The 18,396-nt window shown below is 37.4% G+C and overlaps 1 long non-coding RNA gene across 1 annotated transcript in view; it reads right to left on the bottom strand.

Annotated features, from left to right (window-relative positions):
* Positions 1-286: 286 nt before the first annotated feature.
* LOC134510753 (uncharacterized) overlaps positions 287-18,396 on the bottom strand; it is a 29,346-nt gene continuing 11,236 nt past the window's right edge. The window contains exons 2-4 of the long non-coding RNA XR_010069720.1: positions 8,106-8,180; positions 6,929-7,243; positions 287-952 (exon numbers count right to left, since the gene is read on the bottom strand). This is a non-coding gene — a long non-coding RNA (uncharacterized LOC134510753). The remainder of the gene's footprint in view (positions 953-6,928; positions 7,244-8,105; positions 8,181-18,396) is intronic.

The raw sequence follows: 18,396 nt of genomic DNA, 5'->3' as shown, positions 1-18,396 counted from the left end.
ATATTTTCCAAAGCCATCCACATTAGAAAAGTCACCCCTTGCATATGTATTAGAGACAGTTCTAAATACTTATCTCAGTCTTATGCTAGTTGCAATCCATTCATTTAAGTTGATTTACATTAGTATAAGACTGGTAGAATATGAGCTAGAAAGAAAGAATCAGGTCAACATTTTTTAATCAGAATTTTAATATTCACACAGTCAGTGTGGTATGTAGGTTAACTTCATAACAGCTCCATAAAGTGAATTGATACACGGTACCGTATCATGCCAACATAGCTTTACAATCTATAATTTAAAACTTTTCCTTTGAAACTAGAAAAATACAGATTAAGAAGATAGATGGAAAGAGCCTTATCATCTATCAAGTAAATAAAACTATACATCAATGAACATGCATAGGCATTCTTCTTTGTCATCTCCTGTGCTCTGTGTGAGTAATACATTCTTGATTAGCTGAGAAACTTCCGTGGACTTTTACATTTTTATATATTTCAAATATTCCATGGAGCAACATAAATTAATGTTTAATTGTACTGACTATATTGAATTGTTGCTATAATTCTTAAATACTTGGTATTCAAATTTCTCCACTTCTCAGCAGAAAAACAAAGTATCATCAGATACACTGGTTTTGGAGATGACATTGTGTAGGTCTTTGTCGTATAATTTCAAAGCAAAGGGCTACTGCCAAAATTGTTTCATGTTTTTTTCTCTTCTGGAAAACAAAAGTTGTTCTAGACATTGGAATATATCTCTAAATCTGATTGATTTTTTTTTTTTTTAAGTCAGAAAGGTTGAACACTTTTGTCTGACTTTGTTCAACGATAGAGTAGTTCCCAGGCAGAATCCATGTGTGTGAGATTAAGTACTGACAGTTTATCTGTTAACTTATGCTGAGGTGATTGGTATGGTCTGGAACTGGAGCAAGAAATAGACCGTTGTGAACATCCTGTTGGAAGATAAAGAAAAATACTTGCAGATGCCTTGTCTTCTTTACACTTTGTTCACTTTTCTTGTTCATGTCCCCTGTTCATGCTTACATGCTCATCTACCTTAAATGAGTCACTCCATATCCAAAATGACCATATTCAAATTCAGTGTCCATATTTACAAGCTACTCCTTGCTTTCTTCTTTCACCATACTTGCCCTCTCATTCTGAAAAAGAGTCTTGGTTTGAGTTCTGCTTCTTTTGTGACTCATCTCATATTTCAACACTACATAACTATTATCTCCATCTCTGCCCCCAGTGGGCTTAGTACAGTATATCTCCCCATTTCATCAGTCAGTAGCAGTGAGCATGTATGTGAGAAATGATATTGATGAGCCAAGAGGGAAAGCAGCCTGCTTATCTGACTACCATTTTCTTTTAAGTGGTGAAATAAAGCATTCCAAATGAAGAAAAATAACTTTCTGTGGTTTACTGAGAAATGCTAGCTCTGTCCTTGTGATACGTATGTGAGGTACAAAGTTTATGAGGCTGCAGCCAACTATTTTATCAACCTTCCTTTTACAACATGCCTTCTAAGCAGAAGACTAGCTGACCTATTTTGACACTTTTTACAGGAACCTGTAAATTTCATATCCTTTTCCTGGACAGTGCTGCAGAGATCCAAAGAAGAACCGCTGTCATTGACATCTGTCTATGTTGTCAATTATAACTATTATGTACTTGTTTATAACAGACAACCTTTCCTTTCAACTTAGAAAAATAATAATGTATTGGGTGTAAATTGTAAGATTTTTGTAGTGTGGGGTGATCTGCAGGGGTGGACTCTCTGGGAGGAAGTCAGAGGCTGTCCTGTGACAGACACAGGTGGTTCCAGCTCTATCTGGAATGGATCTATCACAGGACACAACCAATCCCATCAGCAAAGCTGGTGGCACCTCAGTGACAACATATTTGAGAAAAGAGCAGTGAGGAAGACAAGGAGGGAAAAAAAAAATTGTGAGAAACAACAGAGGGAACAAGGTGTTCAGAGGAGGAGGAGGTGCTCCATGGAAGAGCAAGCACACACCATGGAGGACCCATGCTGGAGCAAAGGAAAAGGTCAGCAGAGAGTAACCACTGTGCACTGAGAGTTGCCTAGCTGAAGGGACCAAGTGTAACCTGCGGCACTAACACTGGTGAAGGAGAGGTGTCTGAAGTGAAGTTGAGCCTGGCAAAGGGGGAGGAAAGATGTTTTTCAAGTGTCTAAAGGTTTGTCTTTTTCTTTCCTAGTACCTGAATCAATAACGTAATGTTTATGTTAACTGGCAGATTAAATTCCCTAAGTGCAGAGTGTTTTGCCCATGACAGAAGCTAGTAAATGATGTCCCTGTCTTTATTTTGACCCAAAAGATTTCTTTCCTGTTCTTCCTGTTTCCCTCTCTGTCCTGCTGCAGGCAGAAGAGTGAGCGAGCAGCTGTGTGGGTGCTTGGCTGCCGACTGGGGCCAACTCGCCACAGTCAGATAGCCAAGTGGTTACCAGGATTCTTCTAAGTGACTATCCTACCAGCCCTATCAAATTAAGGACTTCTGTCCATTATGCACCATGTTTATTTGTTCTAGGATGTTTTAGGTCAAATGTAACACCACACCTTCACTTCCACACTTTTTATTTCAATACATCTTTAACTGTAGAATGGCCATTAAGAGTTCCATTATACTAATTTAATTGGAGAAGAATGGGTTAAAACACAAGCTGAGTTGAAATATTAAACTAAAAAGAAAAAGATTTTGAGTTAGTGAAAGAAATAAAATATAAGCTGCAGTCAATATTGCCATCAAATCATCAAAAGCATCTGAAGAGACAAACAGCATCAGGTGAGAAATAGTTCTCTAATGAAAACCAAATGTCAAAAACATATGACATTTCATCACATTCTTTCAAAAAATCTGCTAGAAAGAGCTAGAGCACAAATCACCATCTGTTGACACTTCCATGACATCAAAATTCCATCTTTTGATAATGATTTTTCAATACCATCTTTTGAAAAGCAACTTGACCATTATTGTACTTTTAATTAAATACTATTCTATTCTTTAATGTCCTTGATAGCTTTACACAGTAAAAGTTGTTCTTCTGTTTTCCCTGTTCTTAAAAACAGGCTTAGCAAAAATAATAACCTGCATGGCTTTGCTAAGCCGAAGACTGTTTTTGTTTTTGTTTTTTTTCATAATGGGGGATATACAATGCCTTTTAAATACGTATTTTAAAAAACACAAACACTGATATAAAGGTAAACAAATTTTCACTAATGCCTACATCCTTGAAATACCTGGTATTTGACCAAAGAAATGGTGTTACAATCCTACCTGCGTTATAAGATTTAACACTAAATAGCAAACATATCATATATAATTTTTCCAGGGAAAGGATTCTTATTCCCAGTACAGATGAGTAGTATCTGTTCCAAAACTGGTTGCTATTTGATGAATAAAGAAGTTCAATAAAATTTCAGTGTTAGTTTCAGTAGAAACTTAATTTCCACCTTTGCCAGACTTTTGATGAATTTTATGTTCTTCAGGTTTTTAGAATCATAGAATCATAGCACAGTTTGTGTCCAACTTGACCTCGAATGTTGCCAGGTATGGGGCACCTACCACCTCTCTGGGCAACCTGTGCCAGTGTTTCACCACCATCACTGTAAAAAACATCTTATTTCTATGTAGTCTAAATCTTCTCTCTCCTGGTTTAAAGCCATTGCCCCTTGGTCTATTGCAACTGGATCTGCTAAAAAAATTGTTCCCATCTTTCCTGTAGGCCCCTTTCAAGTACTGAAAGTCCGCTATAACGTCTCCCCAGAGCCTTCTCTTGTCCAGGATGAGCTACTCCATCTCTCTCAGCCTGTCCTTACAGGAGAGGTGTTCCATCCCTCTGATCATTTTTGTGGCCCACCTCTGGATACAGGTCCATGTCTTTCCTGTGCTTAAGGCTCCAGAGCTGGACAAAGCACTACGGGTCTCACCGGAGCAGGGTAGAGGGGCAGAATCACCTCGCTCAACCAGCTGGCCACACATTTCACTCACTGTTTCTTCCATAGGCCACTTTCTTTTCCAAAAAAAAGAGTATATGCCCTGATCTGCCCTTGTTGCTCTCCCTAGAAAATGAAGACCACCTAGGCTTTCCTCCTTCCAGGACCATTGCACACCATACTCCTGTGTGGCCACCTTCCATGACCCTCACTAGGCCTGCCAGCTTCACCTCCAGCCCTGGGGAGGTGATGGAGCATGATATGTCCGACATGACATGTTTTCTTTTGTTTTCAGTTGTGCAGAGCTGCAATAAGACTCTTTTCTACAAAATTTTTAGAAAAAAGACTCAGAAAGTATTATTGCATGCCCCTTATGACTTTTGAGCACCAGGAGGGAGTTGCAATAGTCTCAAACTCTTTCCTTTGATTCTGTTTTTTAAGGGTCCCCTTTTCTGTACAAAAAAGCAATTGTCTTAATCAATGCCACATTTACCTCTTAGATATTTTCCTTTTCTCCTACTGTCATTTGAAGAGGATCAATTGTTGATTTGTGTTTTTCCTTTCCATTCTGCACCATATATCTTCTACTTTTGTGATTTGTAATAAAATCAATCTTCAACTCCCTAGTTTCACAAGTGAGTGGTAGGTTTTAGGGATTTTTTATTTTAATTTTTTTTAGGTTGACAAGGGAGGTGAATTTACTGTAAAAATTTCTTCTGCTCTGCTACATTAATAGCAACATGAGATTCAGGCTTCTTGACTTCTTTCGTTCCTTCCTATGAGGAAATTCTATGCTTTTATTTCATATACACTTGTATAAGGAGGAGACCTCTATGTAAAACACGTTGACTCAAATACTCAGGTGCACCTTGAGTATAACTAGCATTCCTAATGTATGCACAAAAGCCTGGCTCTAATTATAGGTGAACTACATACTTGCCTATGGGAGCCAAATGCAGTTACAATTTAGCTACTTGCTGCAGCTGAGAAACTAAAAGTCAGGTTAACTGCCACTTTTGTTGCTTCTAAAGAGGGACACTGGCCACAGCCACTACTTAAGACAGCCACAGCAGCAGCAAGAATGGGAATAAGGAACAACGAGCTCATCTCTGAGGAAATTTCAGTTCCTTATATGGGCCAAGGTAAACTGTATGACGTTCAGCAAAGCCAAGCACCAGGTCCCGGACTTGGGTCACAACCCCATGCAATGCTGCAGGTTTGGGGAAGAGTGTTTGGAAAGCTGCCTAGCAGAAGAGGACCTCGGAGTGTTGGTCAACAGCCAGCTGAATATGAGCCAGCAGTGTGCCCAGGTGGCCAAGAAGGCCAATAGAATTATGGCTTGTATCAGAAATAAGGTGGCCAGCAGGCCTAGGGAAGTGATTGTCCCCCTGTAGTTAGCACAAATGAGGCCGCACCTTGAATACTGTGTTCAGTTTTGGGCCCTTCACTACAAGAAAGACATTGAGGTGCTGGAGCGAGTCCAGAGAAGGGCAATAAAGCTGGTGAGGGGTCTAGAGAACAAGTTTTATGAGGAATCTTGGATATTTGGAAAAAATTTTTCTTTGTAAAGATTTTCAAGCATTGGAACAGGCTGCCCAGGGAAGTGTTTGAGTCACCGTCCCTGGAGGTATTCAAAGAAGTGTAGATATGGTGCTTAGGGACATGGTTTAGTGGTGGACTTGGCAGTGCTAGGTTAACGGTTGGACTTGATGGTCTTAAAGGTCTTTTCTAACCTAAACAATTCTATATCAGCCTTTCCCAAGATCATCCTGTCTTGGGGGGCTGGGCAAGTGAGCTCAGATAGCTTATTCTTGGGACAACAAAATACAAGCCCTTTGACAGTTCTGTGCAAATATGAACATGCATATTTCACTGCTTATTTTGAGAGGGAAAATTCTACTATTCTGGAAGCACTTGAAAGCAGAGCTTCCTATGATATTTTTTTTTATTTAGAGTCATCATAGCACACTATATTCCTGCCATTCTACTAGCATGATTCTGTATCATGCATAACTCAAAAATTAGCTGTATTAGGTGACTGCAAGGTTTACAGAGTTTCTACTTATTCGACGTACCTCTTTAAGGGTGATACTCTCCGTAGAGAAAAAAAAAAAAAAAAAAAAAGAAGCATGTCCTGATCAACAATACTGAACATGCTATGCTTATTTAGTATAAATACTAGAGAGGGGTACAGGTTGTAGAATGCAGTTAAATGTATTTCATATGCATTAGTTAAACAAAATAGTTTAAAGAATAATGTATATTATATATTTGCATAGGAATAACTACAGGGTCATTCAGTGGCATTGTATCATACACTACAATTAAAGATTGGAACAACTGAGATAACTGAAAGGAAGGAAGAATTGAAGTGGCCTGGAATATTCTCTGATATTACTTCTTATTATTGTAACGTGATATTTAGCAAAGGCTGAATCAAAACTGACACAATTTTAAATAGAATAACCAGTATAATTATTTATTTTCTTGTTGAAGTAGTCTCTTATTAGGAGCTGTTGAGTTTAGCATTCCACAAAAAAGTGTTGAATTCTTCTGAAATTCACTAAGTCTATCCTAAAATGAATAATTGTTTAAAAGTAAGAAGAAAACATACCTATTCTAATCTGAGACTAGATTAGATATTCCACACATCCTATGGAACACTGATATGAGTGATACATTGCCATATGGCTCAAGATCCTCTGTTCAGAGTGCCCTGAGAAATGGGATGAGCACTATATGTGACAGCATGTAGCTTCATTCTTTACCTATAAAACGTTAATTTGGCTTGCAGATAAGGAGAGAGGGAAATATGAGACATGATATCTAAATGCAGTTTGGGATTTAATTGAGATGTCCTGATTGGAATTGATAAATTGTCTTATCATAAAACCTCAAAGCTTTGTGGTGTGATTCTTGATTAATGTACGAGGGGAAAAATATCTGTCTGTGATTATTTGAAAAACTTACCTTTGTAATTTATTTTGAGCAGATACCTTGGGTCTTAAATATTTGTAAGGCATTTTAGTATGTTTTCAGATGTCATGAAATAGCTAAATTCTATGGCAGAAATCTCAGGCACACATTAGGAAGTTATCTTTTTCTCTTCCAAAGTAGAGTATGATTATGCTCAAGGGAATAGTTGGACGATGTGGATAAAGTAGACCAATTTGAGTTCTTCAGGCAGTCTCTGTTCTTCACATTGGCAGCCAAGTGCCCTCCCTGGGCACAAGAAGGAAAGCTTTGCAAACTCTCTTCTGGATTCCTGACAAGTGATTCCACTATCTGTAAAAAAAAAAACAAAAAAAGCCCAAAAAAACCCAACAACATAACTAGTTTCTCTGCTGTCCTATCCATGTATTAATGTTTTAGATTATTCTGTGCTGATTGCGACTGTATGTGCCTTCTCAACAGATAGGCACTCAAGCCTTGTCTTCTTAGCCATAAATTTCTGGTTTTAAATATAAATGGAACATAAACTTCCCCCCCCCCCAAAAAAAAAACAGGGGTCATATTTGGCTTGCAGTTTACAATGCTTTTCTCTGATAAAATGTGTTAGAAAACATGATATTGAGCCAAGAAATCTACACTTACATGTGTATTATAAAAACAACATTTTGTATGTATATATAACACCCTTAGGCACAAAGGAGTCTTTCACCCATGGTCACAATCAAGACACAGTCCTGGTGCCCTTGTCTTTTTTAGTTACCAGTAAACTACAATGCAACTTGTTATCCTTCATATTGTGGTTTATACTTCTATCTCATAAAATGTCCCTGCTACCTCCCTCTCTCTGCATTATCTCACTACATAAGTAGATGTCAAAAATTACAGAAAATACTTTCAGGAAATAGCATCAGAATACAACTCTGGTATTTTCAGAAAAATATTTTTCTTCTATGAGGAAAGGGATATCTTCAGCAGGATTTGAAGAAATCACTGGTTTAGATTGGTCTTCTATGTGTTTTTAGAGTTCCACTTGTTCTAGCATGCTTTGAGTAGCTGAGTGTTTTAAGGTATTTCCTGCATTTCTCTCCATCTCAGTGATAAAATGTAGGTACTTTGGAGACAATTATTGAAAATGTGGTTTAGCTGTATATTTGTATAATGCCTGTTACATATCTCTCTTTCAGCCCAATCTTACCTTCATTAGGATAGATGGATGAAGTTCTCAAGATGTATCCTTAACTTAAGGAAGGTGTTTCTATGACACATGGAACTGCAAAAGTTAATGAGAAATGGGAAGCAGGTGAAGCATCCCAAATGACAAAGTAATCATTATTACTGTCATCTGTACTGACACAGATAACTGACAACTGTATTTAATTGCAGAAAAACCATCAACTTGGGGAAACTTCTGTCAAACGGCGAGAGTTAGCGTAAGATCAACTTCAAGACCAGATAAAGTAGAAGAAGATTCCTTGGTAGCTGTTATAGCCAGCTGACAATACAACAGAGTGCATAACTTAAAAAACACAATAAGATTTAACTGTCACTGAAATAGCAAATGGAGGTTCTAAAAGCCACTGTTCTTTATCCTGGATCTCTAGTTATTTATTCTGCTCCCACCGCCAACAAGCATCGGTCCTTTGAATTGCAAACCCTCCTACAGAGCTGGTTTTGATGTTGTAGACTCACAGAACCACAGAGTAGCTGTGGTCGGAAGGAACCTATGGAGGTTGTCTGTTCCAACCCTCCTGCTCAAGCAGGACCACCTACAGCCAATTACCCAGGACATGTACCACTAATTGCCCAGGACCACGTCCAGACGGCTTTTGAATATCTTCAAGGAGGGAGTCTCCACAACATTTCTGTGCAACCTGTGGCAGTACTCAGTCACCCCCACAGTGAAAAACAGTTTGCTGATGTTCAGACAGAACCTCCTGTGTTTCAGTTTGTGCCCATTGCCTCTGGTCCTGTCAGTGGGTGCTACTGAAAAGAGCCTGACTCCATCTTCTTTCCACCCTCCCTTCAGATATTTATACACTTTGATAAGATCCCGTCTGAGCCTTCTCTTCTCCAGACTGAACAATCCCAGCTCTCTCAGCCTCTCCACAGATGAGAGATATGAGGACTCATGAGTCCTCCCTACCTTTGTCTTTATTTAGTTATCACACCTTGTAAAGTCACAGTAGCCTTTCCACCCAGCCAAACCATGTTTAAATTTTTGCCACTACAAATTTGATTAGATCACTCATTATTATGCAAGTCAGACATGGAAACACAATGAATCATCCTTTGAATATAGACTGTAGACTTAGTCAACCGGACTTGGTACACTATTTCAAAAGGTTTACAGTTCAACAAAAACAATTTTTAATCTCACCATGAACAACTTTACCTTTCAGATTTCAGTCATCTTAGTTATAAAACTGTTTTAAAAATATGAGATTATTTATTTCCTTTAAATAATCACTTTTTCACCTTTGACTAGAAACAGCAGATCTGCTTTTCCTTCCAAAGTGAAAAGAATTCACTCTGAGGCAGAGATTTTACACAGAAATTAAAAGCCCGAATACTTCAACGACTTAATTCCGAGTGATGGAAAAGGTAGATAAGAATAGAAAACATTATGAAAGCCCAACAAGCATGTATAAACTTTCTTATTACAAGGATCATACTACCCATCACTGAAACACAGTATTTTCAATGAACGTTCAGAAGCAAAGGACAGCAAGTTGTAACTTGCTGCAAATGATTCTACAAGTGAATGTCTATATTCAGTAAAAACTAAAAAGGGTATTTTAAGGTGAGCAGTATATTCAATAAGGTCAAAACACTATTATTAGTACCTTCACTTTTGGAGAAAAACAGTCCGTTAGAGCTGAGGAATTCAAATTTATTTGTGTAAAAGTTGTGCTTACACAAATTTTGAACTTTATTACAGAAAGTTATCTCTCGATGATTTTCTTGTTAAACTATAAAAAATTCTAAATTTCAGTTGTCTCAGAGTGTAATTACCACTTGCTAATCCCCAACCCTGATTGCAGAATTCTTTAGGCTGTTAGTGGCTGGGAATGACTGCTTTGAATAAAGGCTGTACAGTTATTTCTCAGCAACAGCACAAAAATTCCTATTTATTAACTGCCTGAGATACATATAAACCAGTCAGAGCACAGAAATATGCTTAATTCTCCTGTGGTTACTCCTTAATCACCCTGTTACAAAGATGCAAACTAAGATGATCTGAAAGACTGGCTCAACCACAGGTCTTGAGCTTTTTTCAAGGTGTTTAAAGTCAATTACGCATCAAAGAGGTGGGCAAGGCACAGGAAAAAAACACTTAAAATTCATCTTTTGGAAATGCAAAATTGACCTTTCTCTCTATCTCTCTCTCTTTTTTTAAACAAACAAACAAAAAAAAAGTTAAGGCTTTAAATAGATAATGGCTTTTAAGTTTTATTATCCTTTTTCCCCATATTTTCACAGTTATAATTTGTCCAGGCTCCTTACTATGAAAATTACTACCACCTATTTCATTAAGCTTAGCATTGTGGCAGGAGTAGCAACATCTATCCATCCTTTCATCCCATGCATCTATAGATCATGATCTACCCTAATGAGAATGTAGGGAAGGCTGTTCTCCATGGAGGTCTTTTGCAATTGACTAAGCAATTATGTATTAAGCTACTTTCTTCTAACATCACAAGAGGCTGAAGAATCTGAGGACAACTGCAGCTCAGAAGATCTGGGACTTAATTTTTTTTCTAATCAGGTACACTTCCTCCCTCGTTCAGAGCTCACTGAAAAGCTAAAAGTTACCTTTTATACTTGGAGAAGTACATCTGCCAATGTAAGTTAAAGATCTTTACAGAGAGGCAAGCAGACACAGGAAAGTGTTTTAGCAGAGAGAGTATGTAAAAGATGAAGGAAATTCAATGTCCAAAACATTTTTTTTTCTTTTTTCCTAAAGCCAGGCTTAGAAGTTTTAATTTCTTTCTTCTGCTTAGATGGGTACTTAATGGGAAAAGGAAAATACCAACTGTATGGAGAAGGATAGGAAGAGACATAGCCTGGAGAAGATTCTTGTTTCATCAACAACAGCTATAACAATAATTTCCTTAGCCCTTTGCATCCTCAGTTACTCAAAGTGAGGAATGACTAGCACCACATAAGAAGGAAGCATATTCAGACCATGAAAATGAACTGCTGATGCTTGTAGCTGTCTTCAGTGAGTCTATTCAGGTGATAACACATCAATAGTGCACATGAGGGTTGTATAACAGGCTCACATGACTGCCTGTAAAAGCAGAAGGAAACCCTGCTCATTGCTAGGGGAGCTAGGTGTAGGAATGAGTACTGCTAATGAGTAGGAAGGAAGACTGAACTTACTTTACAAATAGTGCCCCAGATCATGGTGGTGATAATGACTGCCATTGAAAAAATAGGTAACACATTGGTGCAGCAGGAGAAAGAAATCCATATTGCTGCTACTTATGCTGTACCTGTCATGTGGATAAATAGAGCGAAGAACTTCTGTTTTGCAAGGCTGCTAGTCTAGCAACTTTACTGAGTACTAAATTCTAAAGGAAAAAAATAGCATTTTATTACTTCACTTATCTTCTCCCTATGGTACAAATTGCCAAAGAGTTACCTGGGGTTTCAGCTGCCCAGTTTCTATTGACTTTAATGACAAAAGCATGGCTAAAACCCTATGCATCTCTATAAAAATTTACCCCATGTGTTGTCCTCATCATATCTGCTTAGTTTACTGAACAAAAACAAGTTGTTATTACTGTCAGTTCTGCACAGCCAATATAACTGTTAAAGAGCAAGCTGAATTGCACTCTGCCTCACATATTATCGACAAATTTGTCAGCCAGCTTTTGATTCCAGAGACTTTACTGCTAGTGATGATTAGTGTTGTGCACAGCTAAATGACCAGGCAGCTTTGTTTGTTCTGGATGAAGCCACAAAAGTTCAAATGGTTCTCTGAACCATTTCCAAATCCCATGGTTCTGCAAAACTGAGCTGGCATTCTTGTGAGCACTGCAGGCCGAGATACCTTACAAGTTCACTAGTACTTCATGTTGCAGGTCAGTTGGAAAACACTGTGATAATCACTTTTATCAGAGTCATTCTGACTCTGCTGTGAGTATTGTTTGTGGCAAGGATGTGAGGGTGTTCACAAGCATGGAATTCACATCAAAACATGTATATGTAATATTTATTCATGAAAAATGAATTTTGTTTAATCTGGAATAGAAGCCTTGTCCCTAAGAAAGCCATAGAGAGAGTCCTCAGAAGCAGCAGGAACATAATTCATGGGAAGTGTGGGTGTGAGAACGTGCAGGGAGTCACTAAGATGTCTCTGTAAGTTCTCTCCACTAGGATGGAGTAGCCTGATGACTACATGGTTATAAAGGACACCCCTCAAGTCCTCATTAAGGCTTTTTGACTTAGAAAAATGGTCTTTTCCCCATAATCTCATCCTCCTGATTCATAAAGGTGTTTTTTCTGGGACCTCAGAACTAGAGCAATAACTGGGTTTTATCCACCAACGGTGTTCTGTGGAAATAATAATAGGGTGAGAGCTTTCTTGCTTATATCTCACATGTTGTTAAAAAAAACCCAAAATATAAAACACTTTGAGGGAGTTTGTCTGAATGTGTAAAATTTCAAAGCCTTTACATACATTCATTTCATAAAAATACAATGAAAAAAATTAATATTGACCCAATTTTATCAACACAGCTTTCAATCCAGATCAAAAATTAAGAGCAATAAATTATATAGGCGCTTAGCTACCCTGTCTCATTTTGAAATTTGTACTTGTTCTTTTATATTGCTAACTAGATAGCATGACAGAAATGTCTGGAACAGAAAGATTACCTTAAAAAATCAACCTTAAAGATCAGACTGCACTTTAAACCTGTGTCTGTCATGAGTCTTGTAATGCCTAACAAAGAAATACAGAGCTAGCAACACAGCTACAACATCTAAAAGAAATTAAAATTGTCACCTTAACATTTGTGTTTGCTTTCATGATGTTGTATGTGCGTGTTTGTGCAGTAAGGGCAGAGAGGTTGCTTAGAACAACTTACAAAAAAAAGAAAAAAAAGCCCTTCTTTTTTCTTCCTAAGATCTCATAATTATGAAAGAGAAAAAAATGACAAACAAGAGATTGATGAGGAATGAGAAAGGAAAGAGCTATGTGCTCAAACACAATGATATGCACAGTTACGTGCACATCTTGTCAGTTATTTGCTTTTATTTTAATTAGATTTTTTCGGTAAAATATTCTGCCATCAGAGGAGATGCAAATCATGGGTGTTGTCAGAAGATGACAGGGAAGTCAAGAAAGGAAGGCCAGGGCAAACACAGTGCACTAAGAGACATTTTTTATGTGAAAGGCAGGATGAGATTGCCTTTGGGATAAGGGAACAAGAAAAGGGGACAGCAGCCCATCCGTTGTCCCCAGGCCTGATGGTGATGTTAGTAGCGTGACTCATATCAAAAAGCTCAGAGAAGTCCTCTTCCTTTACTGTTTGTTTTACACATGCTATTTTTTTCTCGATATATATAAGGGGATTCAGACAAATACCCTACTTATTTTTTCAGACTTTCCTATGCCTAAAATGGACCCACTCTGAGCCAGATGCTGTTTTGGAGGTGTGCAGCAGTGGAGATATGAAATCCACATGAGCATCAGGCAAGATTGTGCTCTCTGAATGTGACACAAAGGCAGCTGTGTCCTCATTCTTTTTACAGCTCACACAACTGGATTTCAAGATGGTCCCTGGGATAGCACCCAGTACCTATGACTGGATGTAGAGTAGGCTGCGACGAGTCTTATAAACAGCCAGATTCTGAGGAAATTTCTTTCTACTTTTCCATGGGCTCCAAGTGGATTGCAGCCTTCTGTTGCCTTTGCTCAACTGACATCACCCACCCCTCCAGAAACAATGTTTGTCCATATTTATTCCTTTAGCTACTAGCAATTCAGATCACGTCTGTCTTTTTATACTAATTATGTCAGCTTTCAACAGGGAAATCTGGCCTTCTGTTCCTTTCTTCTGTAAAAATAAATAAATACATAAATATATATATCTTGGAAAATGTTGTGCAAAGATGGACTTGAAGTTAACAGAGGATGAAGTACTTGAAAATGCAGGTCTATAACATAACATAGCTTATCAAAATCTATTTCTTGAGGTAGAGCTTCAATTTAATGAGCATGCTAAAATTTCAGTAGTCATTATACATTGAAAAAAGTTTCCAATAATTAAGGATAATTGGCAATGGAAATAAAATGAACAGATGATAATGGTTCTGCAGCAGACTTCAGCAGCTTGCTCTTTCAGCAGGCATTGGGTAAGACAGCAGAGGCAAAGGTTTTTAAGTGGCAATCAACTGGTCAACTGTGCCTTGATTGTTATTCACCTAAATTTTTATACTCTGTGCCTCTGTCTCCATTTTTCAGTCACTTTACAAGTTGTTGTTCTTTCTTTCTTTTTTTTTTTTTTTCCTGGGCTGCCCATAACATAATATTCCAGGGTTAATTACCAGCCAAATTAGGTCTATATTTAATGATTATACAGTGTCACAATCTAGGCTTCTATTAGCTTTCCCTCTAATATCATCATGCATAAAACAAGTCACTTTCAACACCCTGAGTAACCTGTAGTGCCAGCTTTTATTATGTTTTCAGATTAAATAGCTTTAATATATAATAATGTTGTTGAATACTTAGGGATTTTAATAGTCTGCACAGCATTTTCCACAGCTTACTGACTCTTTTTTTATAGTGGAGCAGAAGAAGAGCAGGAGGACTCTTCACAACATTAGAGTAAATGCAATTTCTATCATCGCTGTGCCTACTAGCTCCACTGTGGTTAAAGTATTTCCACAATATTACCTTTCATTAATTTAAATCTTGGCTGTTAAAAGTTTGTTGTAGAGTGGAAAAGGAGTACAAAAGGGACAAATTCAAGGACTGGAATAACAGATTTTACAGTACTTTTTTGAAACTAAGATATTCACTCACCCTTAAATATCCCTTATGATGCTGCCTGTTGGAAAATGGTGTTTTTATTAAAAAAAAAAAAAAGATGCTTCTTCTTTGCTTCAACCTCAGAAACTGTGTATCTAGATGTGGTTCTTTATTTCACCCCATTGTTAATCAAAATGACTCCAAAGAAATCACACTGTTACACATGCATACAGCAAAAATAGTGAATGACCTGATCTGTTCATAACACCATAGGGTGCCCAACCTAAAAATCACAGAAGTCTCTGCCTAATTTCAGAGGGAATTTGAAAGATGGTAATTTAGGAATATCACTTTGTTGTTGAGTAAGGAAGCTTCAAATTACTTATAAAGGTCATTATAAAAGTGACAAGAGAGCTTTGAAGTTGCAAGGCATCGTTATGTGTTTGAATATACTACCTATGCTACAAAAAATGAATTTAGAAATTCTAGACAGAATTTTCCATTTTTTAGTTGAGAGTCTTTTTTTTTTTATTATTATTATTTGCATCAATTTGTAAAGCCACGAACTTTAGTTACCTTGAGACACCTGCACAAAACTCAGAAAGAGAAAAATGTCTTTTCTGTTCACAATTATGTCATAGTACTAAAGCCCAGAGCAACGTGCCCCAAAAGGGGTAGAAAATTCAATGAATATCCATTTCTGAAAAAGATGAATCTTGCCCAGCACAGCAGATATTCAATATCCAGTTTAACATAGCTTTTAGCCCTCAAATGTTGACACTAGGACTGGATCATTTCTGCTTGGTCAGTTGTAGACACATTATTGAAATGGGCATGTTCATATATCAGAGAAGAGGAAAACAAGTATTTGGGAGATTTCCTGTTTTAAATGTAACAACTATTTCAGTCTGCTTGAAGGGATTGCCTGTGGAATAAACAAACTGTTGAGTAGTGTAGAGGCGAAGCTGTGAAAAGTGAAGGACAGACAAGTTAATTTTGGTCTCATTAATTCGTTGTTACCTTTTGATAATCTCACTATGGCAAACTGTGAATCATATTTAAACCTGTAATGATTCTGAAGAAGGATTTAGTTTTGGTGAAGCTGGATAATGGAATTATACAGAAGAGGTTTCCTCACTAGCTTAACCAAACATCAAACAGTAATAAAAGAATAGAAGTTCTTGTTTCTATTTCAGAGAAATGAGGATATACAATGGAAAATTATGCATCAAGTGACTCGATGTAAGAACCTATACATATAAGCATTACGTCTTAGGTATACAAGTACACATACATTTTTCTGGGTACACAAATATTTGGGTTTAGTTTGTCATTTCAAGTTAAATCTTGCAGCTTTCTCTAGAGCTATTTTATGTATGAGTTCTAAATGAATTCATTGTCTGTGAGGTTTTTCTTAAACACACAGTTTGTAGCTTGAACAAAAAGAAAAAAGAAGGTGAAAAAAAGAACCAGTCCTTTGTTAATTGTAGCTATTCACCCTTGAGTAGTTTGGAGAATTGACTGAGCCAAGGTTCCATTAGAACATAGTTCTTCTTTTCAGTGTTAGTAAGTACATGTGAGCATTCATATTGCAACCAGGCATTGCAAAGTCCTTCACATGGTACAGGTGGCAGAGTTCAGGTCAAATTGTAATAGCAGATCAGAAGACAAATCTCCTCCAAATTTCTTTTAATGGCATAGTAGACACATGAACATAAACACAAGGGTCTACGTTTATACAGTGGAAATAATGTAGATAAGATTTTGTTCAATTGGTGACACCATCTTCCGAGGAATATAAATGTTATCTGTTGTGTGAATATGAATGATTTTATTGTTCGGTGTTCTACAATTAAATTTTAACATAACTTTTTATATTAACTTAAAATACACATAGCTTGCTATAGGTATATAAGACAATTCAAGTTGGATGGGGCCTCAGGGTCTCTAGTCTAACTCCCAGTTCAAAGCTGGGTCAGCTATAGGATCAAGTGAGGTCATTCACGGGATCAAAACAGGTTACTCAGGGCTTTGTCTAGTCTGATCTTGAAAACCTCCAAGGACGGAGACTTCACAGCCTCTTTGGGCTACCTGTATCATTACTTTACTGTGTATAGGTGAAAAGGTTTCTCCTTATATCCAATCTGAAACTCTCTTGTCACAATTTATGAGGTTTTCCTCTTGCCCTCCAATCATGTACCACTGTGAAGAAACTTGCTCCATCTTCTCTCCACAGGTACTGGGAAGGCTAGTGTTAGGTGCACCCAAAGCTATCTTGTCTTCAGGCTGAACAAGCCCCATGACAAAAGCTCCACTTCACTCCCTGTCCATCTTGGTGGTCTTCCACTGAACTATGTGCATAGCAATGAAGTACCCTGTGAATTGCTTGTATTTATGAATTGAAAGAAACAAGTTAATTCATACAGATGCAGAAGTTCCGTGCATCAACGTTGGGGGAAAAATATTCACCCAATTACAGCTTTATAGAGGTTTATACTGAGGATGTAAAAGAAAAGGTGATATTTACAGATATGTTAGATATTTGTTTGTTCATGCTCTATATTTCAAGAAGTATAAAATCAAGCAATACTGGCTTCAGAGGTGGTACAATGTGAATTTTCACTTATTCTATGTTTTTTTTCTCTTGCTAGAGGTATGCCATTTTGTTTACTTCAATAAGCATACCATGGTGAGTTACTTTCCAGCATAGGACCTATTTGATTTACAAAAGCCCATTCTACTATAAGCAGATTATGTCAGACAGAAAGTTACACAAAAGATTGCCTTTCATCCTTGTATTCTCCTAAAAGAAAAATGACAAAGTGATGGCTAAGGATGCTGGATAAACTTTTTTTTGTTTTTTTGTTCACAGTATCTGACAATCCATTTGAGAGAGAAAAGTTATAGCTGACCATATACCCAGTCTGTCCAACCTCTCCTACTTCACGGCTTTGGTGGCTGCTTTTTCTACCAGGCCTTCATGTTAATGTAATTGTTGGGATGAAAGTAAGAGTCTTGCATTAGCTTATGCCACAAAGATTTTGCCACTTAGTCTTACTTGTCAAAACTCAGTCTTCCCATGGGTCTTATTTTTCCTCTTGCCATTCCTGTCCCTACTGTACTAAACCTTCTTACTGGGACTGCTTGTTTAGGGTTTCTCCAATCTTTTTCACTGGACAGTCAACATACCCATTACAGTAACATATTATCTACTTTGTGGTCATCTCTGAATAGGAAAAAATACTTACATGGTATGACATAAATAATATTTCACCCTCTAAAGCCATTTTTCCATTTTGTACAGTCTTTGGCCATACTAATATGAGTGTTTATACAGCTACCATTTAATTTATGTCTCTTGCTGTTCTGTAATTATTGCATTAAGAATGTACTTTTATTTTGGGACAGATGACTTTGTACCTTATTCACCTATATTTAGATTAATAATTACAGAAGTTTGACCCTCACATTCAGAAGAAGGCTCAAATAATAGAGGAAGTGA

This window comes from Chroicocephalus ridibundus, chromosome 2 (genome assembly GCF_963924245.1).
Source record: "Chroicocephalus ridibundus chromosome 2, bChrRid1.1, whole genome shotgun sequence".
Taxonomy (NCBI): Eukaryota; Metazoa; Chordata; class Aves; order Charadriiformes; family Laridae; genus Chroicocephalus; species Chroicocephalus ridibundus.
This window is presented reverse-complemented; position numbering and strand designations above follow the sequence as displayed.